Source organism: Lonchura striata, chromosome 2, assembly GCF_050655825.1.
Source record: "Lonchura striata isolate lonStrDom1 chromosome 2, ASM5065582v1, whole genome shotgun sequence".
Taxonomy (NCBI): Eukaryota; Metazoa; Chordata; class Aves; order Passeriformes; family Estrildidae; genus Lonchura; species Lonchura striata.
Genome location: NC_140704.1, coordinates 92825238 through 92842766, shown reverse-complemented (window position 1 = coordinate 92842766; position 17529 = coordinate 92825238). Strand labels below are relative to the sequence as shown.

At 36.8% G+C, this 17529-nt stretch overlaps 1 protein-coding gene across 13 annotated transcripts in view; it reads right to left on the bottom strand.

Moving 5' to 3' along the window:
* Positions 1-17529, bottom strand: part of LOC110469722 (poly(rC)-binding protein 3) — a 497474-nt gene that overhangs the window by 284633 nt on the left and 195312 nt on the right. For all 13 annotated transcript variants that reach the window (XM_085573686.1, XM_085573677.1, XM_085573675.1 and 10 more), the window contains one exon: positions 15182-15238. The gene's annotated coding sequence lies outside the window, so the exon portion shown is untranslated. The remainder of the gene's footprint in view (positions 1-15181; positions 15239-17529) is intronic.

Genomic DNA, 17529 nt, shown 5'->3' with positions numbered 1-17529 from the left:
GCTTATAACCTTATAGGAGTCCTTACAAATACAACTAAGGGAAACCATATTGGACTGAATAATATACTCAGGTTCAGGTATCCATGTTTTAAATTAATAGAATGAGTAATTCATATCACCACATAAGCTGTAGCATTATCAGGCATAGAAATATCACTGTACCTGAAAAATGACAGCCAAAAAAGTACATGAGCATTGGCAAAACTGCATAGGAGGCATCTGTTTTCTGTAAGAGTTACAAGTTGGTATTTTTCAAAATGTTGCAAGTATTTACATATTTGGTACTAAAGTTTTATAAAGAATTCTTATGGTATCCTTCAGAACTTCTGCCTTTAGCTTTAAGACTTAAATTTACCAACTTAGATCAATTTAATTAGTTATAAGGAATAAGGTTTTTATAAGGAGGGTAGTGAGACACTAGAACAGGTGGCTCAGAGAGAGATGATTTCCCTGGAAACTGTCAAGATCAGACTGGAAGGTGCTCTGAGAACCTTCTGATTTAGTTGATTTTGGTCATTGCACAGGAGTGGGACTAGATGACCTTTAAAGGTCCTTTTAACCCAAACTATTATATGATGCAAATTGAAAGCCTCAAATGTCTGGACAGAGAGAGGCCCAATTTTGAATTACTGTCCTCACACATCAGTTACCAAACTTGGCTGGGAGGTTTTTCCTTCAAAATACATTTCAGCTTCCTATCAATTTTTTTTTTTCCAAAAAAAAGAAAAAATATTTACAATCAACCTTTCTCTCTGTCCCTTGACACCTTCCAGGGGGAAATATCCAAACATTCCAAACATATTTTCTCAGACAAGAAATTTTTATGAAACAGTACCTTCCAGGCTGCCTTGGTTTGATCAATATTCTACTTGTTTTTCTGCCTTCCACTGCAGCTATTCCACTTGGCATAAGCCACTAAATAATCTTTCAGCCATAAGCTGAATTTTCAGAGAAGAATAATCACTACTATAAATTATGTGTTTCATTCCTTTTCCTCACAAATCCAAAAAATAGTTAGGGTTTTTACCAGTGCAATGGAACAAAACTGTTGGAGCCACCTCCAGCTTTCAACCCAAATACCATCCAACAACTTCCCAAGTAAGTGAACACCCATAGGAGAAGTTATATGTGGATAGTTGGAGAATTTTTTTTCCTTTTGCTTCACTATGCAGAACATAACTCCAAGTAGACGAAATCTGATTGGATGAAATAAAAGATATGACCAGCCCACCATCTTGCACCCTGAAAATGATCAGTAAAAGGAACAAAGTTAACTTCTGAATAGCAAGGAATGCAAGGAACCAAAGCCCAGTCACCAAAAGTAGGTGGAGCGAGTCTTCAGCAAATTCACTGGACATCAGCACCACAGCAGAGCTCCATCATCTACTGCCTCCCAGCTGCAGCACCATCTTTCACTAGGCGCTGTCAATCCACACCTACACTCTGGTGTAGGGGACCCACACCACACAATACTTTAATGTATTTGCTGCTCCCATTTAAGGTCAGGTCATGCACTGGAAACATCAGTGACGCCATGTGTGACTTGCTGGCACTGTACCACACCGAGTCCAAGATGGGTGTGGATGCACCAAAAACAGAAAACTTTGTTGCTACTTCTCGTCTAATAGAACATTATTGTTTACTGGCAAAAAACAGCTGAAGACAGAAAGCGCCCAAACTCAGTGCCCAATTTTCCCAACCATTTTGAGATTAAAAAAACTTTAAAAATTCCACAGTGGAAGCATTTTAAGTTCAAACTCATTGACAATAAATATGCTTTTTTCATTTAGACTTTAGTAGTAGCTCATGGATCTCCATGCAAGGTATATAATGAAACACAATCTCAGTGAATTAGAAGTACTTTTGCTTTCAAGCCCTGTCACATGCATTCTGTTTTTTATTAATACCAAGTGTACTGTAGTTATACTACTAATGAAATTAAATATAATTGTATGATACATGCAATTTCTTTATCCAAGAGCTCCCAAATGGGAATAAAACTTCAGTTACCTCACTTTAAGCTATGAAACCATAATCATGATTATTTGCTTTGTAGAACTAGAATAAAAAAAAATCCTATTCTCTAATACTGAAAGATCTCTTTAAAAGCCACTGTTTTCTTAAAAGGTTTTCTCAGACACAGTATTTCTTCTGTTAAAAATAAACAAGGAAGATAAGCCAGCAAGCAAGTTCCAAACATACACTGCTTCTACCTTGAACATGATCATTTTACACTGCTTTTTTTTTTTTTTTTTTATTTTAAGGAGGGAAGAGGCATCCTCCAGAGATTGTTCTTCACCCAAGTAAGAGATGCAATTAAAAACCAGTCTTGTAAAACATTATTGTTTTTCTCAGAAAGGACAGCAACCTCAGTCTTGTGCAACCTGAATGCAAATGAGCTCCTGCTGTATCCCATGCAATTTGACCCTTTTTATCAGAACTGCTGGTCCCTATGTGCTCAAAAGGTAAAACTAGGATAGTGAAGCTGATAGTAAAGAAAATCAGCATCTAGACTGGCAGACTAATGACAGATATTCCGTAGCCAATAACATACAACTTCTGCCTGGACATACACTTTCAGTGTACTTTTGATTTTCAAAATTTTTCATGAGACATATACAGATATTATATTTAAAACAAAACAAATTCCTTTCATCTACTAAATCAAGCACATAAGTACTGCAAACAGCCCTTAAAACAAGTTTTTATTTTAAAAGACTTATACACTCATGGGCCATGATATTGGTAGGAAATACATCAGTCAGATGCAATGTCTATTTTTCACAACTCTGCCTCTGACTACCACTGTAAGCAACTGACGCCTAAGGAAAGAGTAAATAAACAAGAGAATGGCAGCAATATTTCCTCAACAGCCAAGGGACTTCCCAAGTCAAAGTCTGTGTCTATACCTTTGTTCTAATAGTGCTTCAGGGGGATTTTGCCGAGAATTCATTGAGTGATTTCACACTTGTGTGAAAGAATGTCCAACAGTTTTAAAATTCTTTGAAATCTTTCAGGTTGAAAAATTGTCTTTGATACCCTGATTCCTTGCACCATAAGGAAGAGAATAAACAGTCTGCCTTCTTTTCCACACTATTTAAGGTTATATAAAACTCTGGGATGTTGTTCAGATGTGATTCTTCTAATGTGAAATTTGTCAGTGAACTTCAGTTCCTCATATATAGAAGTTGTGTTGTACTCTTAATTGCTGGCCTTTTTTCCCTTTGTAATTTCCATCTTTCTCTTTTGAGAAAGAAATCCAGACCAGCATGCAAACTTCAGTACATGAACACACCATGGATTTTGCAAGTGGATACGCAGCACCATAAGACATTTTCCATTCATTATTCTTTCTTACTGGTGCTCAATTTTGAAGAGAAATTTTAAAGGACCAATATACAGCTATGCTCCAAGACCTACTTTCTAAATGCTAGTAGCTAATTTCAGTACCATTAATGCAATATGTGCAGTTTAAGTTGGTTCCAAATATGAATTTTTTTTATTATTTGAATCTGAAATTTCATCTATTTTTTCTGAAAGATCACTCTATAACATCAAGTTTTCCTAGACCCTTTTTGCCACAAGAGTTAACTCTCACTGCCCTTAACAATCTGGTCCAATAATTTGGCCAGTTCTGCACAATCCACATTTAAAGTACTTATTTTAACACTTTAAGGAATGTAGCAAAAAAATAATTCATGTTTGAACTATAGAACAAAAAAAAAAGAGCTAGAGTACTAACTGTTCTGATAACACATATATACGAGAATTATTTTCTGTTGTCTTTGACATGCCAACACCTGATTTCTGCCACTCAAACTGTAGAGTAAGAAAACCACACTTTTTTTTTTTTAGGATTACAGTGCTTTTATAACTAAGAAAAACAGGAAAAATGGAGAACATTTTTCAGTGATTTGCTTCAAGTCAAAGAGTACTTAATACTGCATAGGTAGATATGCAGAAAGTAAATTAAAATAACATTTCTAATGCTCATGGAGCTATTAATCAGCAGAATAGTGTACCTTTCTTTTACTGTAGGATCATATATACATACATATTAAATAAACCCCATAGCATTCAATCCATGTGCTTTATGTGCTAAGAAGAATAGTAAAGACTTAAGTCTAGGCTGCTCTCTTCCTACAAAATACTCTGAAATGTAGCATTTATCTTGTTTCTGCCATGATGGGATTGCACATCTAAGAGAACGTGGTTGTTGATTTTAGTACTAAAGAGACATCTCCTTCTGTGCAGAAGTGCTAAATAACTGCATGTGACTATTTTGAGGAGGTGAACCAACTACACTCAACAAAAAGAGGAGACAAAATCTAATCATAATTCAGAAATTATATTTAGAAGCTATATCACTCTCCACACATTTTTGCACCTTATGTTTCCAAATGAAGCCCTAGTTGCAAAAAGCAACTGAGAAGGTAAACATGCAGTCCACTTATGGATTAGTTACAACACACAGTAAATTCAGCTGTGAGCATGAGGAGACTGTGTGGTCTCAGTCTGAGTGCAGCTCTAGCATGGCTACACAACAGAGCAGAAAACATAATTGATGCACACAGTAAAAGACCATCAGCTTGCAGAAGGGGCCTTACTGATTTTGCCATTTGATCTTCCACAAATAGTTCTAGAGAAAGATCCAAATTAACCCACCAAGCAAGCACCAGGGAAAGATCAAGCTAAAACACTAGCTGGTATTCCTGGTAAATACAGGAATGGCACTGCTGCTCAGATCACAGTGTGTAATTGTACTGGGAAATAGGAAAATTCTCAATAATAATGTTTTATTACAGTTAAGTTTAAAAGCCAGAAACAACACATTTTGGCCAGAGAAAGATGTGGTTGCAGTCCAGATCTGCAAACAGAGCTAAGCACTTCACTACTATTTTACTCACAACATGAGATTGGCTCATGAATGTTTTTGTTGGAAACAGTCTCAGTGCTCCCAGCTTCCAACACCTTCTGCTGGTCCACATCTCCTACACAGCTGGGAAATTTCATTCTACTTAGCAAAAAGACTACAGCTAATTAAAAGCAATGTAGTCTTTTGGAAGGCAAAGAAAGGAGGATATTCAACCTCTCCATCACTTCAAACAAAAACGCTCACATTCAGTTCTGCTAACAATTTTAGAGCATACAAAACAACACTGACTGTGAAAGGTAGGCTTTAAAAATGTTTTACATGTATTGAAATAATTGATACACTTAAATATTTTTTTTTCTTAGAACGGCTCTACAGATATTTCAAAAAACATGCCATACACTGAAGTCTCTCCAGCCTTCACAGCATCTGTAGGAGACCACTCCAGCTAAGAGAAATGCTCCTGGCAAAGACAAGCATACATTTAACTAAAGTTAAAATACAATACAGCCCTTCTTCAGATAGGCAACTGTTGTTTCCCCTACACTAATCGTTCCCAGATATGGGGTTTTTCCAGGTGCTCCCAGGAGGGTGGGGTGGGAGGGAGGGAGAGAGGAAGGGAGGGTAAATTGTGTTAGTCTTAGGTGAGTGCCACAGGCAATTAGGCTTGACTTATGCTTCCAGCATCATCCTTGCCCAAAGATGTCAGAGACTTAACTAAGGACATCAAATAACTGCTGTCAACCACACAATTTTATCAAACTTTACTCCAAACTTTTTTCTCCTGTAAATCAAATTTATTGGTGCCCTCAGCCTCCCTGAAATCCCTATACTGCTGCCTTGCCAGTTACTGAAGAAAGGTTTTTCAAGACTGCTACTGTGATCCCGCCCAAGTCAATGGGGGACCACCCAAGCCACTGTGGGGGAGTTAAAGGATTTAGCTCTTACTCAAATGCTCAGGCAACTGGAGAGATACATATGGGAAAGACAGTCATCAACATGTAGACATTTTGTATGGAAAATACTGAAACTATCTTTAATTGCTGACACACAGATTTGCACTATGATATAAATGGAGAAAATGACCACGTTGCAAGTTCAAGAGATTGATAAAATATAAACTCCTGATAGACAACAAGGAAACAGTTAATACTGTTCTTGTGCTTTAAATTTTAATTTTTTTTTGCAAAAGCTAATCTTAACTATAAAAAAATAGTGAGTTCTTGTTTTATAAATAAAGGCAACATTTTCAAAAGGAAGAAGCTCATTAACTGATGACAATCTTAAATATTTCAAGATTTAAAAGAGACATTGGAGTAATTTAAACAATTTTCCACCTTGGAATTGCCACCTCTTATTTTCATAAAAAATAAAACAAAAAAAAGGCTCCTAGAATGTTTGAGACTCCACTCATAAAATGGAGAATGCCATAACTAGATTAAAAAAAAATCTGAAAGGATATATTTTGTAAATCAAAAAATGCTCAAGGGCGTTTTTTTTTGTTGATTTTAACACATTGCATAATACTGAGTGAAAATGATGTCTTCAGCAATGTGAAAATTGGAAGGGGGAAAAATATCCACCTTGAATGAGGCCTGACTGTGACTTTGCATTCATGTTTATTCTCTACAGAATGAAAGAAATGCATACTCTTTATTTTTATGAGAAAGAACATTTTTGGGAGGATAAAACATCACAGAAGAGTAGCAAATGTTTAAGTGAGAAATCTCTCAAAAGCTTTTTCAATTTCACACTGCTCCAGTACCCTTTTTATCTGAACATCTTGCCTGTGCACTTTACAAATTCCCTAGCTGTTATAATGCTCCCAGACTGACAGTGCCCAGCAGAGCCAGGTAGCAGTGGGGCCTCATTGTGCCAGCCACGGTACAGAATACAATGGCTCACATTTTATCTGCCCCAAATTGCTTCTAATCCAGCAGCTGGGAGACGTGGCTGACGGATGATGATGCAACCACATCTGTCAGATGGGCCCTTCTCCAGTGTTGTTATGATTTCACACACAGGTTTAAAGTAATATTTATCAATCCCACCCAGAAAGATTTCATTCTGAAGGCAATTAAGCATTTGAAATCTCTCCAGCCACCGACTTTTCAGGAAACCCCATGTTTCCCAGGCTCCAGGCTCTTCTCTCTCCAGCACAGCATGCACAGAGCCAGCATGCTCTGCAGCCCTCTGGAAGCTGTCTAGGCAGAGTCCTTTTAGACACAGCTATTTCATTTTGAAAAAGCAGCTGAGGCTTTTTATTCCCTGTGTGGCATTTCTCCTCCCAAATTGCAAGTGATCATAATTTCATGAGAAGCAGTTTAGAAAGTGAAAAAAATAAAAACCCAAACAAAATAAAAACCCCAGCTCGCTACTTTCCCTATGTAGAAAATAGTAAACTTACTACTTACTTGAAGTTGCTTGCTAAATATCTGAATTTACTGCCACACATAAATGTCCTAGTTTTGCCTCTATTTTCCACTTTAAAACTGGTATCAGAATTTTTGCATGCTTACTCATTTGCAAGGTTGGACTCGACAGATAATCTTCAGTTTGAATGATCTATCAACAACAGCTTCTGATAGACCACTGCTTAACCACAGGCTTGTGGTTAAATACCTCTTATCCTCTAGGCATAACTAAAAATGGATTTTAAGTGGCACTGGTATAGAAGCAATGCTGATTTCACCTACACCTTTCTCTCAAAGAAGGTTTTTACCCCTTCAGAATTCATTCAGGGTTCATTCAGACAAAAATATAAGTGGTACAGCCTAGCAAGGAAGAAGCTACTCCTAAAACTGATTTGGTTAGAAGGAAACTTCTGCTCTGATGATGGTTGGTCCCTTTCAGAAGATTTTTCTCCAATTACTCAATTCTGTGTTTGGGCAGCTGGAGATGGTGATCGATCCAGTCTCTCTTTAAGCAGTAATAACTTTCTAGAAATATTTTTATCATACAAAATTCAGATGTATGAATAATAGGCTGCTTCTTAGCACCTGCTTAATTATTACATTCAGGCTATATCTCTTCTACAGGCATTTTTAATTTATTTCTAAGAGGATTTATGGAATGGAGATGCTATTTAAAAAACAGATTACAAGGTCAGTGCAGCCCAAGGTATTTCATTTCATCTTTTACAATTAACATGCACACTGGAAGTGCTGGAAAGGTCTCTGAAGAGCAGTGGATTTGTCGAGTGCTGTGGCTGTCTCCCACATGCATTTTCAAGGGGAGGTAATGGAAGACCAACAGCAAGTATCAGAAAGCCAAAGACAACTTTAAGGGAGAGTCCAAAAAAAAAAAAAAAAAAAAGACATGCCACAAAGAAGCACCAGATACAGAATTTATTTATTTATTGCAGTAAGTTAGACCAGTGGAAAAGATCAGCTTTGCTAAGTGGACCTTGTTGAGAATGAAATGAGCTTCACTCTCTCTTGATAGTTGCGACCATCACACTTTGGTGGCAGAATTCATTGAACTTGTGTCTGTTTTTAAAAGAAATGTGCCTTCAAGCATTACCCTTTGACCAGTATTATTATTTCTCTCTGCCTGAGGAAACACAGAAAGAGCAGTTTAGATGCTATCTTATTAGAGATAGGGCTGTATAGGTTGAAGAAGGAAAATAATAGGACATGCTATTAAACCTAAACTCTATGCATTGACCTGGAACCTGGGCAATGCTGTGAGAGCTGGCCCTCTCTGGAGTGGGAGTGGGGAAACCACTGCTTGTTTGAACTCAAGCTTGGAAAAGGTCTCTAAAGTGAACTGAAAGGATACGGATTTGAACAGATCTACTAATACATACATAAGTTAAACTATATAGGATGCATTCCAAAGGAAAGATGGCATTATGTAACTATTGTTAAGGAAAAAGCAGCAGTGAATGGAAAAACAGAGAAGCAGAAGAGGAAGGAAGAAAGAAAAAGAAATCTGGAAAGTAAAGACCCAGGGGATGAATTAGTAGAGAAGAATCAGTGGTTTCATTTTCACTTGTCACCCCAGGCCTTGATAATGCCTATAGCTCAGCTTACTATATTTAGAAATGGATCTCTTCATTCCTGTAGGTTTATTCAGTGATTTGAACTGGAAAAAATTCTCTTGTTGCGGGAAGAGAAAGTAAGAGGGTAAAATATCCCCTTCTGCCATAAAATCTGAAATTATATTTCAGATTCAACTAAGTCTTCAGTAGATTAAGACACCAAATTTTGATTCAGAACTTGGAGTTAAATACACTTGCATAATTTCAGAATTTTTGGTTGGATACAAAAAAGCAGTCATTTATTTCTCCATTTGTTAGCAGCTCCAGGCTCTGAAAGATAACTTGGTTTCCCAGACACAGTTGGCAGGAAAGTCAGATTTTCAGTTTATGAGATACCATTATTTTAATTTCTACCAGCCCTGCCACATATTTACATCAGAAGCAAACCAGCAACTCTGAAAATTACCAATAAACCAGAAACTCAAACAAGTTTTGAATTCCAGAGAAAAAGAAACAATAGAGTTTCTGACATAAAAATACCATTTTTTCCATTATTTGGTTGGGCCATCTTTATGCCAGCTGAACAAGAGAAAATTTGGATCAAATTAAGAGATGCTCTCAAATTCAAAATTCTCTACCAATTCAATGGTAGCACATGGCTGGAGCAGATGACTGCATATTAAGCCTTTGGGAAGGATATCAGGTGATCCCAACGTATGGAAAGGATAGCTGTATTCTGAGGGGGAGAGGAAGGGTTGCTAACAGTAAATCTGAGTGGTCTGCTGGAAACTTTCACAGGGAGAGAGCTGAGCAGCAAATGCTGTCCAAAATGGATACAAATATGTTGTCAAGTCTCTGTGACAGATCCATTATGGGTGAGCAGCTTAGCAAAATGAACTCTGTCTCAACTGTCTCACAATATAAATGCCACAAGCTCAGGAGGACCTAAGCTTCCAGTTCCCCCATCCCTTACTCTGAGGTTTGCAAAAGTGAGTTGGCATTCAAGAGAAGCAGCAGGTCAAGGAAATCTTATTCACAAGAACAACCACTCTGGGAAAGACCCTCCTGTTACATGCCAAATCTGCCACACTGTGAAATTACACATTTTCAAACACATATGCTCCCACAGTTGCTCTCTTCTTCCCCAGCTGCAGAAAGCAAATTTCAATGCAGTTACAGAAAATAAGTCTATATCTATTTGCATACTCTGATTTCTCAAATTACACCAAAATGTCATAGCACATGATATTTTTTTCCTACCATGAACTAAAGAAAGAGCACAAGAAGGGTAATGATCAAGTGGTGGTAGCAACTTGTAAAATGACATTTCCTCATGATGTATACATGGGACATATATGTGTAAATGAATGCTAGAGCTTTTAAAACATATTCAAATTTAAAACCCAGAATATTTAACACAAAGTTAAATTTTATGATAACAGTTAAGGCCACATAGCCATCTTTGCTTGTGCTTATGTGATTGTTCAGTGAAAAGCATTTCAGCACATGTTTTAGTCTCACTAAGTCTCAAGAATGAGAGCCTTCTGGTTTGCTGAGCCATGGCATGAGCAAACAGCCAAACTCAAAGGAACTTCAGAATAACCACAGAAGCAAGACAGCAGAGTAGTGACTGAGAAAAGGTGAAATACACTATCTCCACTATTGAGGAAGATTTCTCTTGCTCTGTGGTGAATTTAGTAGGAAATTAAATAATCATCAAGATTTGATGTTATTTTTTCCCTTTAAAATTACTGCTAGAGGAGACACCAGAATTTCATAGAAGATCTCTTGCTAATTCACTACAGTACAAATATTGCTACAGGTGTAGATCTGAGTGCAGGAGTGGAACAGTATAAAAAATGTGAAAGAGTATATCAGAGAAAAGTCACAGTCAAATATTCCCCCTAGCGAACACGATGAGAGACAAAAGTACCGCAGATGCCCTCATTGTAGAAAATACAGACAACTCCACTTGTTTATTAAAATCTAACCCTGGCCTTGCTCCAAAATCTATGTTTGATGTCACAAAGTAGGAAGAATAACAAGGAATCCCTCCTGGCTGACGATTATCTAGCTTAGTATGTTATTCCACAGGATGAGATACTGCTGAGAAAACACACTGAAGTTTCATGCAGAAACCCAATCATGCAAGAATCACTTTATATCTTTTTCTCTTTCTTTCTGCTCTCCACTCTTCCTCTTTTCCAATGCTACAGCACTGGAGCTACTACTGGAGCAATCCAGCTACTGGTGAGGTCTTACTGTTTTTCAGTTCTGCTCAATAAATGGACTCAATAAATAGAGAGCTGGCACTGTGGCTCCTGACCTTAGTTGAGGTCTGACTGAGTTTCCTGCCAGTGCAACTCAGCCAACGCTGTGTGGCTCATTTGTGGAGTAAGGATTCCTCATTTATATCCAAGAGCTGGCTGACATTTGTCATATAAATCATATCCTTGCTCACATAGTCGCTCAAAGCCACCTGAGCAATTCAGCAACCATTTCCACTTCCCATCCACCCACACATTTGTTAAAGCACATAGTCCAGTGTTTACAACAATATAGCTTTTTAAGACCTATGTACCTCTATATTTGCAGCAGGGACAATACTGGTGCCAATTCTAGCTCTGGAGGTTTTTTGAGATGAAGAAGCACTTTTGCTTTTCTTTAACTGGCCAAATCCTCACTGGTCATTATTTTTTGTTTGTTTTGTCGGTTTTTCTTTGTTTTTTTTTTTCTTGTCTGCTTTTCTTTTTTTATTGTTGTCGTGAACTCTGATTAAATAGCCAATCTGATAGACTTTGAATTTTGCATTTTAGTTTCAAAAGACTGCATAATATTATTAGTACAATTTGGTGAAAGTAAGCGATCTTCAGTTTTGCAATGTGCCCATATTAAATGAAAAGAGATATTAACCTGTGTAAACTTCTGCCCTGTTACCATTTTCAAATTATGACCTTGTGAGACTGGATAAAGAAACAGCCATTAACATAAACTGGTACATTGCCATGAAACCAAAGGAGAAAGATAATGAGCTATCAAGCAGATTAGCATGAACTAAAACCGAAATGAACAACCCACATGTAAAAAAAAAAAAAAAAAGTAATAAACCAGCCTCTAGTCTTCAGTATTTACTGCACATATAATGTCAGGTTGTTATTTTCACTGACATCTTTCTGAGCCTCTGCACGTTGTAGTACCCTCTATTAGAAACAACGCTGTCAGAACAGAAATAGCTTCATTTTCAGCTCTATCTCCACTGCTCCACTGAAACTTTCATTTCAATTTTTTTCAACTCCAAATTAATCTCTGGGGGGGAACCATATCCAATGTATGGCTGCTGAACCATACATAATGATATCACTGTAATAAATAGTTATAATAATTAATTTAAAAGCAAAGCCATATGATGACTAATTTTTAAAGGTGAGTTTGCTTGACTTTTTACACATATAGTGCATGTTCACAGCACAGTTTACCTCTCCTGTACTTTTTAACTACATGTGGATGGTGCTCCTTCATTTTCTCTACATACCAGTTAACTGGCATTATTCCTTAACAGAGAAGCAACTTTTCCCAAATACCTTCAGCAGATTTTATTCTTCTCTGCCATGCTTAGAGGACCTGTCTGAACCTGGCCATTATAATGCCGATTTCATCTCCTTTGTTCTTTTGCTGTGTTCAAGCCAAATAACTGATAATGAAAGCAGAATGAATCAAGATGGGGAGTTGCCATCACAAGTAACTAAGCACTAGCAAGGAGAGAAGCCCAAGGTACTGAACCAGGGATAATGAAGGGTGTTTTTATCTTATTTGTTCACTTTCCCATCCCCATCAGCTTCTTACTGTAGCTCCCCCACTATAACCTCTGCCACTGAACTCTCACTTTTGGGCTCTTCCCTCTCAGTTCCATATTTCCAGTTTGCTGGAATGTCATTTCCTGAAACAGTTGCCTGTGTGCCTGCCTCTTTTTTTTAAGCAAAGTGCTGTTCCTCTTGCAACAATAAAGGTCTCACAATCCTTCTACCCACATAATGAGCTGTATACACATCAAATCCAGTGGCTGACATCTGTTTTCCTGGTGGATTTTAGGACATTAATTATATTACTATGAAAAAATGTTCAGTATGTTCATGGCTTGACAACATTGTGTGTGTTTTACAGACTCTGTCAGACTGTTTCTGGCTTAAACCTGTGGTACAATCTATATTCCATCTCCTCAGGATCAGACCTTCCAGAACATTGGACACTTGCTCCTGTCACAGTGAGGGAAAAAAAATATCCTCTTAGATCTTAGATTTTTCCTCTTTTAAGGAAAGATCATAGCTATGAAATGCATTGATCTTTTATGCTATGTAACAGATACTCATACACACACACAAACACCAGGAAGAAAACCTCTACTGAAAAGGTGAGTTCATGCAGTTCTCTGATATGAATCCTTCCCTTTCTGCCGGGAGGGAGAGATCCACATATTTCTGAAGCACCATTTTTACCTTTTTTTGCTTCCTACAAGCAAGAATGGATTTCTCCAACTCATGATAAAAGGCAACATAGCCATGGAAAAAAATATCCATTTGATCCAGAGTTCTCAACCACATTTACATACACATGTGTGTAACACTGATTTCTCTCAAGCACTCCTGCAGTATGAGTGCCCCTCTCATTTGAGGCATTCAGTCTCAGACCACATTAAGTGCTTGCCTGTATAATAAATTGCAAGGTATTTCATGCGCACAAGCTAAACTTCATTTTATCTAGGAAAGGACAAATTTCTGAGCTGTAAATTACAATGTACTTATATTTTAGAAGCTGCTCCATCCATGCATGATATATAGGTCTGGGTAGCAAACTCTTCTGGTGCTAAAAATATTATCATATATTTTACCTTCCCTGTCATTCAATTTACTGCCACTTCCTCATCTCAGTGTTAGTCTGGTGCTACCAGTTTGTCTTTGCTGGTCTGTATCATTATGAGTGAAAAATGCAAGTTAAAATCCCCAAACATATTTGATACCTTGAATGAAGTGATCAAAGTGAAACAGTCCGAAAGGAGTGAAATTCGCCCCCACACAACTTCATAAAAAGAGAACTATGAAGTATGAATATTGAAGTTTCAGAAAAGTATCATTATTTTCAGACCAGTAGAGAATGCATGGACTTTTTTTTCCCTACCTTAATTTTTAAATCTTAACCATAAAAGAGTTAATGTAAACAACAACAGGTACTGTAAATAGGACTCAAAGCCTATCAGGAATATATTTATATATATCTTGTCTAGATTACTTCAGAAAAAGTTACCTTGCTACTTGAAAAATGACATGATTAGTCAATGTCCTAAACTGGTTTTCAGAGATGGCAAACTAATTTATCATTTCCTTTTCTTCTTTTATACCTAGAAATTTTTATTGCAACTTTAAGTTGCCGTTCCAAATTTTTCAGCTCAACTCTCTCAATTAAATACACTTTTCTACAATGCATCTATTTGATTGACACAAACAGAGTATGACACCATTTGCCTAACTGCTTCTGATAAACAAAAGCTTTTCAAGAATTGCTTCCATGGTGGATGTCCCTATGACAAAGTGTTTCTAGAGCCTTATGCAACCTTAACTCAAATGCTTTTCCATTTTCTTCACTATTTCTCTAGCACTGGAGCAGCCTCACATATTTCATGGTAAGCAAAACTCCTGCTTGATTCCACCACTGTTTCATAAGACCAAACAGATCTGTAGATGCATGCCTTAAGTATTAATTACTGTGAATAATAAAATTCAGCAAGCAGCACAACATATGGTTCTACCTCTACTTTAGTCTCACTTTAGTGGCATTCTTGGACCCTTTTTTAAACACTGTACTATGACTAAAAAGTCAAAGAGAAAACAGCGTCATAAAGTAATTTAGTGCTGTTGACCATTACTTCACTAAACAATTATCTATTAATGTATGAGCACATGGGCTGTACATCAATTACACCAGATTTTCTGAACTGTCTTCTCATAACCCTAACTATCCTTTTTCACAATAGAATATCTTAACATCTTATTTCAAGAAATAAGGTTTATTGAAGTTTGTTGGTTTTTTTTTTTTTTTTTGTTAAATGGCTCCTGAGGTATATTATTTCTAAATAAAATGGCAATTTCTAATAATTTAAACCTTGTTTTTGACATGTCATTTGGGAGAAATGGAAAGAAAGGCAAATTTTATTTCACTGCTACTGGTGAAAATGCAAAATAAGGAAGATAATAAATTGCACTTACACTAGCATAATGAATATCAATATTTGTCATGTGGTAATAATGTAATAAGATACATAAAATTCAACTTACCTATCACATCAGATGTCCATGAGCCACAGTTCCACCTCAATCCAAAGAAAACTTGACCTGTTGAATATGAAGCAACATATTTTCACTCATGATAAAGTCTTGCCCTTTTTAGAACAGGCTATAAAAACATGGATTTCTGTGGGGAAAGGTGAAAAGCAGTTTAGCACTACAGACAACTTAGGATAGGATCCCAAAACTTTCTTTTCACTTTCTGCTACAATTTGAATATGAACTGATAAATCACTGACTTCCCAATCAGTGATTGATCTCATTTTAATCTTTATACAGTGCTCACTGGGGTCCAGCACTGGGCTCTAAGAAGTATCTCAGGAAGATGTACAAAACCCCCTAGAGATTACTGAAAAACTAGAATTGGTATGCACAAATTATTATGATGTCCTTTGAATAAATCTTCAAAGACCAGAAAACAAGACACATTTTTCTTCCTTTACTTCCACTTTTCATCTTTGCTCCATATTTTCTCTCTCAGAGAAAAAACAAAAGAAGGGGGTGGAAAAGGGAAATGGAAAGAGAAAATAAGGACTGTCAGGGGGATGAGGGAGCTCTTTTCTGTCAACAGTATCATTATATCAATTGCATTTTTATGAAATCAGCTTTCTAAAAATCTTACCTGTCAAGTATTTAGTCCTCGTATATTTAGCCTAAGATCTTGAGCAATTTTGCTGAAATTTCTTGAGCTACAAAGCCAGACAAACAAGACTCCCTATCAGCCTGCACTCACTAGAAAGCAAGCAGAAATTAGAGGTGTCCAACACTCATAAATGTATGCAGAACATATTTATAATGCTAATATTCTTGAAAAGAAAACAGCTTCAACTTTCTACTATCTTGACAGTAATATAACATGAATGCAAACTTGAGATGATATAACACACAATTCTCCATCTTTTGGTGCACAGAACTGTAAGTTCTCATTGAAGAATGAAAAGTGAATCCACAATTGATGGCTTACATTGTTTTACATTTAAGCCGCAAAAGAAATATTGTTTTAGAGTAGGCTATGAAAAGATACACAAGTCAGGATAATTTAACCTATGACATCTGATACTGTTTTTAAAGCAATATCTATCAACGTTGGCCTTCCTGATTTCTGTTGGTGATACAGATGCAGGAAGTTCAACTGCATCAGAATGGGATCAGTAAGCAAAGGCTCAATCCCATTTCTACTCAATTGAGTGGCAGAACTTCCATTAACTTGATAGAGAATAATAGCAGTGCCTGAATGGCCAATGTTATCCTCTAGATCCCCTTTTCTTGCCCTGGGCTAGCATGATGTCCATCAATATTTCAGGATATAACAGGAAGGAAAAAAAATTAAAAATGTAGTTGTTTGGGAGAGTTGAGAAAGGTCAATTATTTCCATGTTTTTTTTTTGTTTTGTGGTGACCCATGTTTGCACATAGCTAAGTGCAAACAAGAAAATAAACTCTAACACTATTACATGCTGCAAGGTTCAAACCAGCAGTACGGCTTTATAATGCATCAGGAAATTCCTCAGGAATAATTCTGTCATAGCATACTTGCATGATATGAAGAGGAAAGAGATGCAAAGCCATCAACTTTCTGCTACTGCCTGCAGGCAAATTGATTTGTCACGCACTTACACCTTCATGCGAGAGAAGAGTTACACATGCCTTTGTGCTGCTTTGCAGCACTTGTTTTCTATTAGAACAGTTTTCCTAGGGAACATTTCAATAATTAAAAGAGAAGGACCAGTTGGACAACATTTGCAGTTCAGATTAAATGTATCCACTGCTTTCAAACTAACAACACAAAGCTGATTCTCCACCCCACCCCTATGAATTACACTTCACTTTGCTTTACATTTCCTGAGCCTTGAATATTTTTGAAGTAATATTTGCATTAGTTCCTTGGAAGCAGCAAAACCTCTGTCTTTGAAACTATCAGGAATAGGAAATGAAACCAGTTCCTTTAGTCCCCTGCTGATCTCAGAAGGGTCTCTACATTTCCCTGAAGGTGCACAAGTCCTGTGGGTGGCCCAGGCATTTGAGCAGGCTCTGCCATGGGAAGATCCGTGACTGAGAAAGGCTTTCACAGCCTATTTCTATGAGGTCTGAAAACATTTTAAAGACGAGTGGCAGGATACACACTGGCATATCTATCTCATCTTTGTAATAAATTTGCTAAAGTCTGAAAGAAAAAAGATTTTTTTTTAATGCTTTAAGATCCATAATTTCTTTATGTTTAAAATCTATAGTGTCTTTTTGTCTATTTGCATTTTTGTTTAGAGGAAGATTTATGAAGCAAAATTGGTATAATGGAAATATATTAGCAACATATTCAATCATTGATACATATGTTTATCT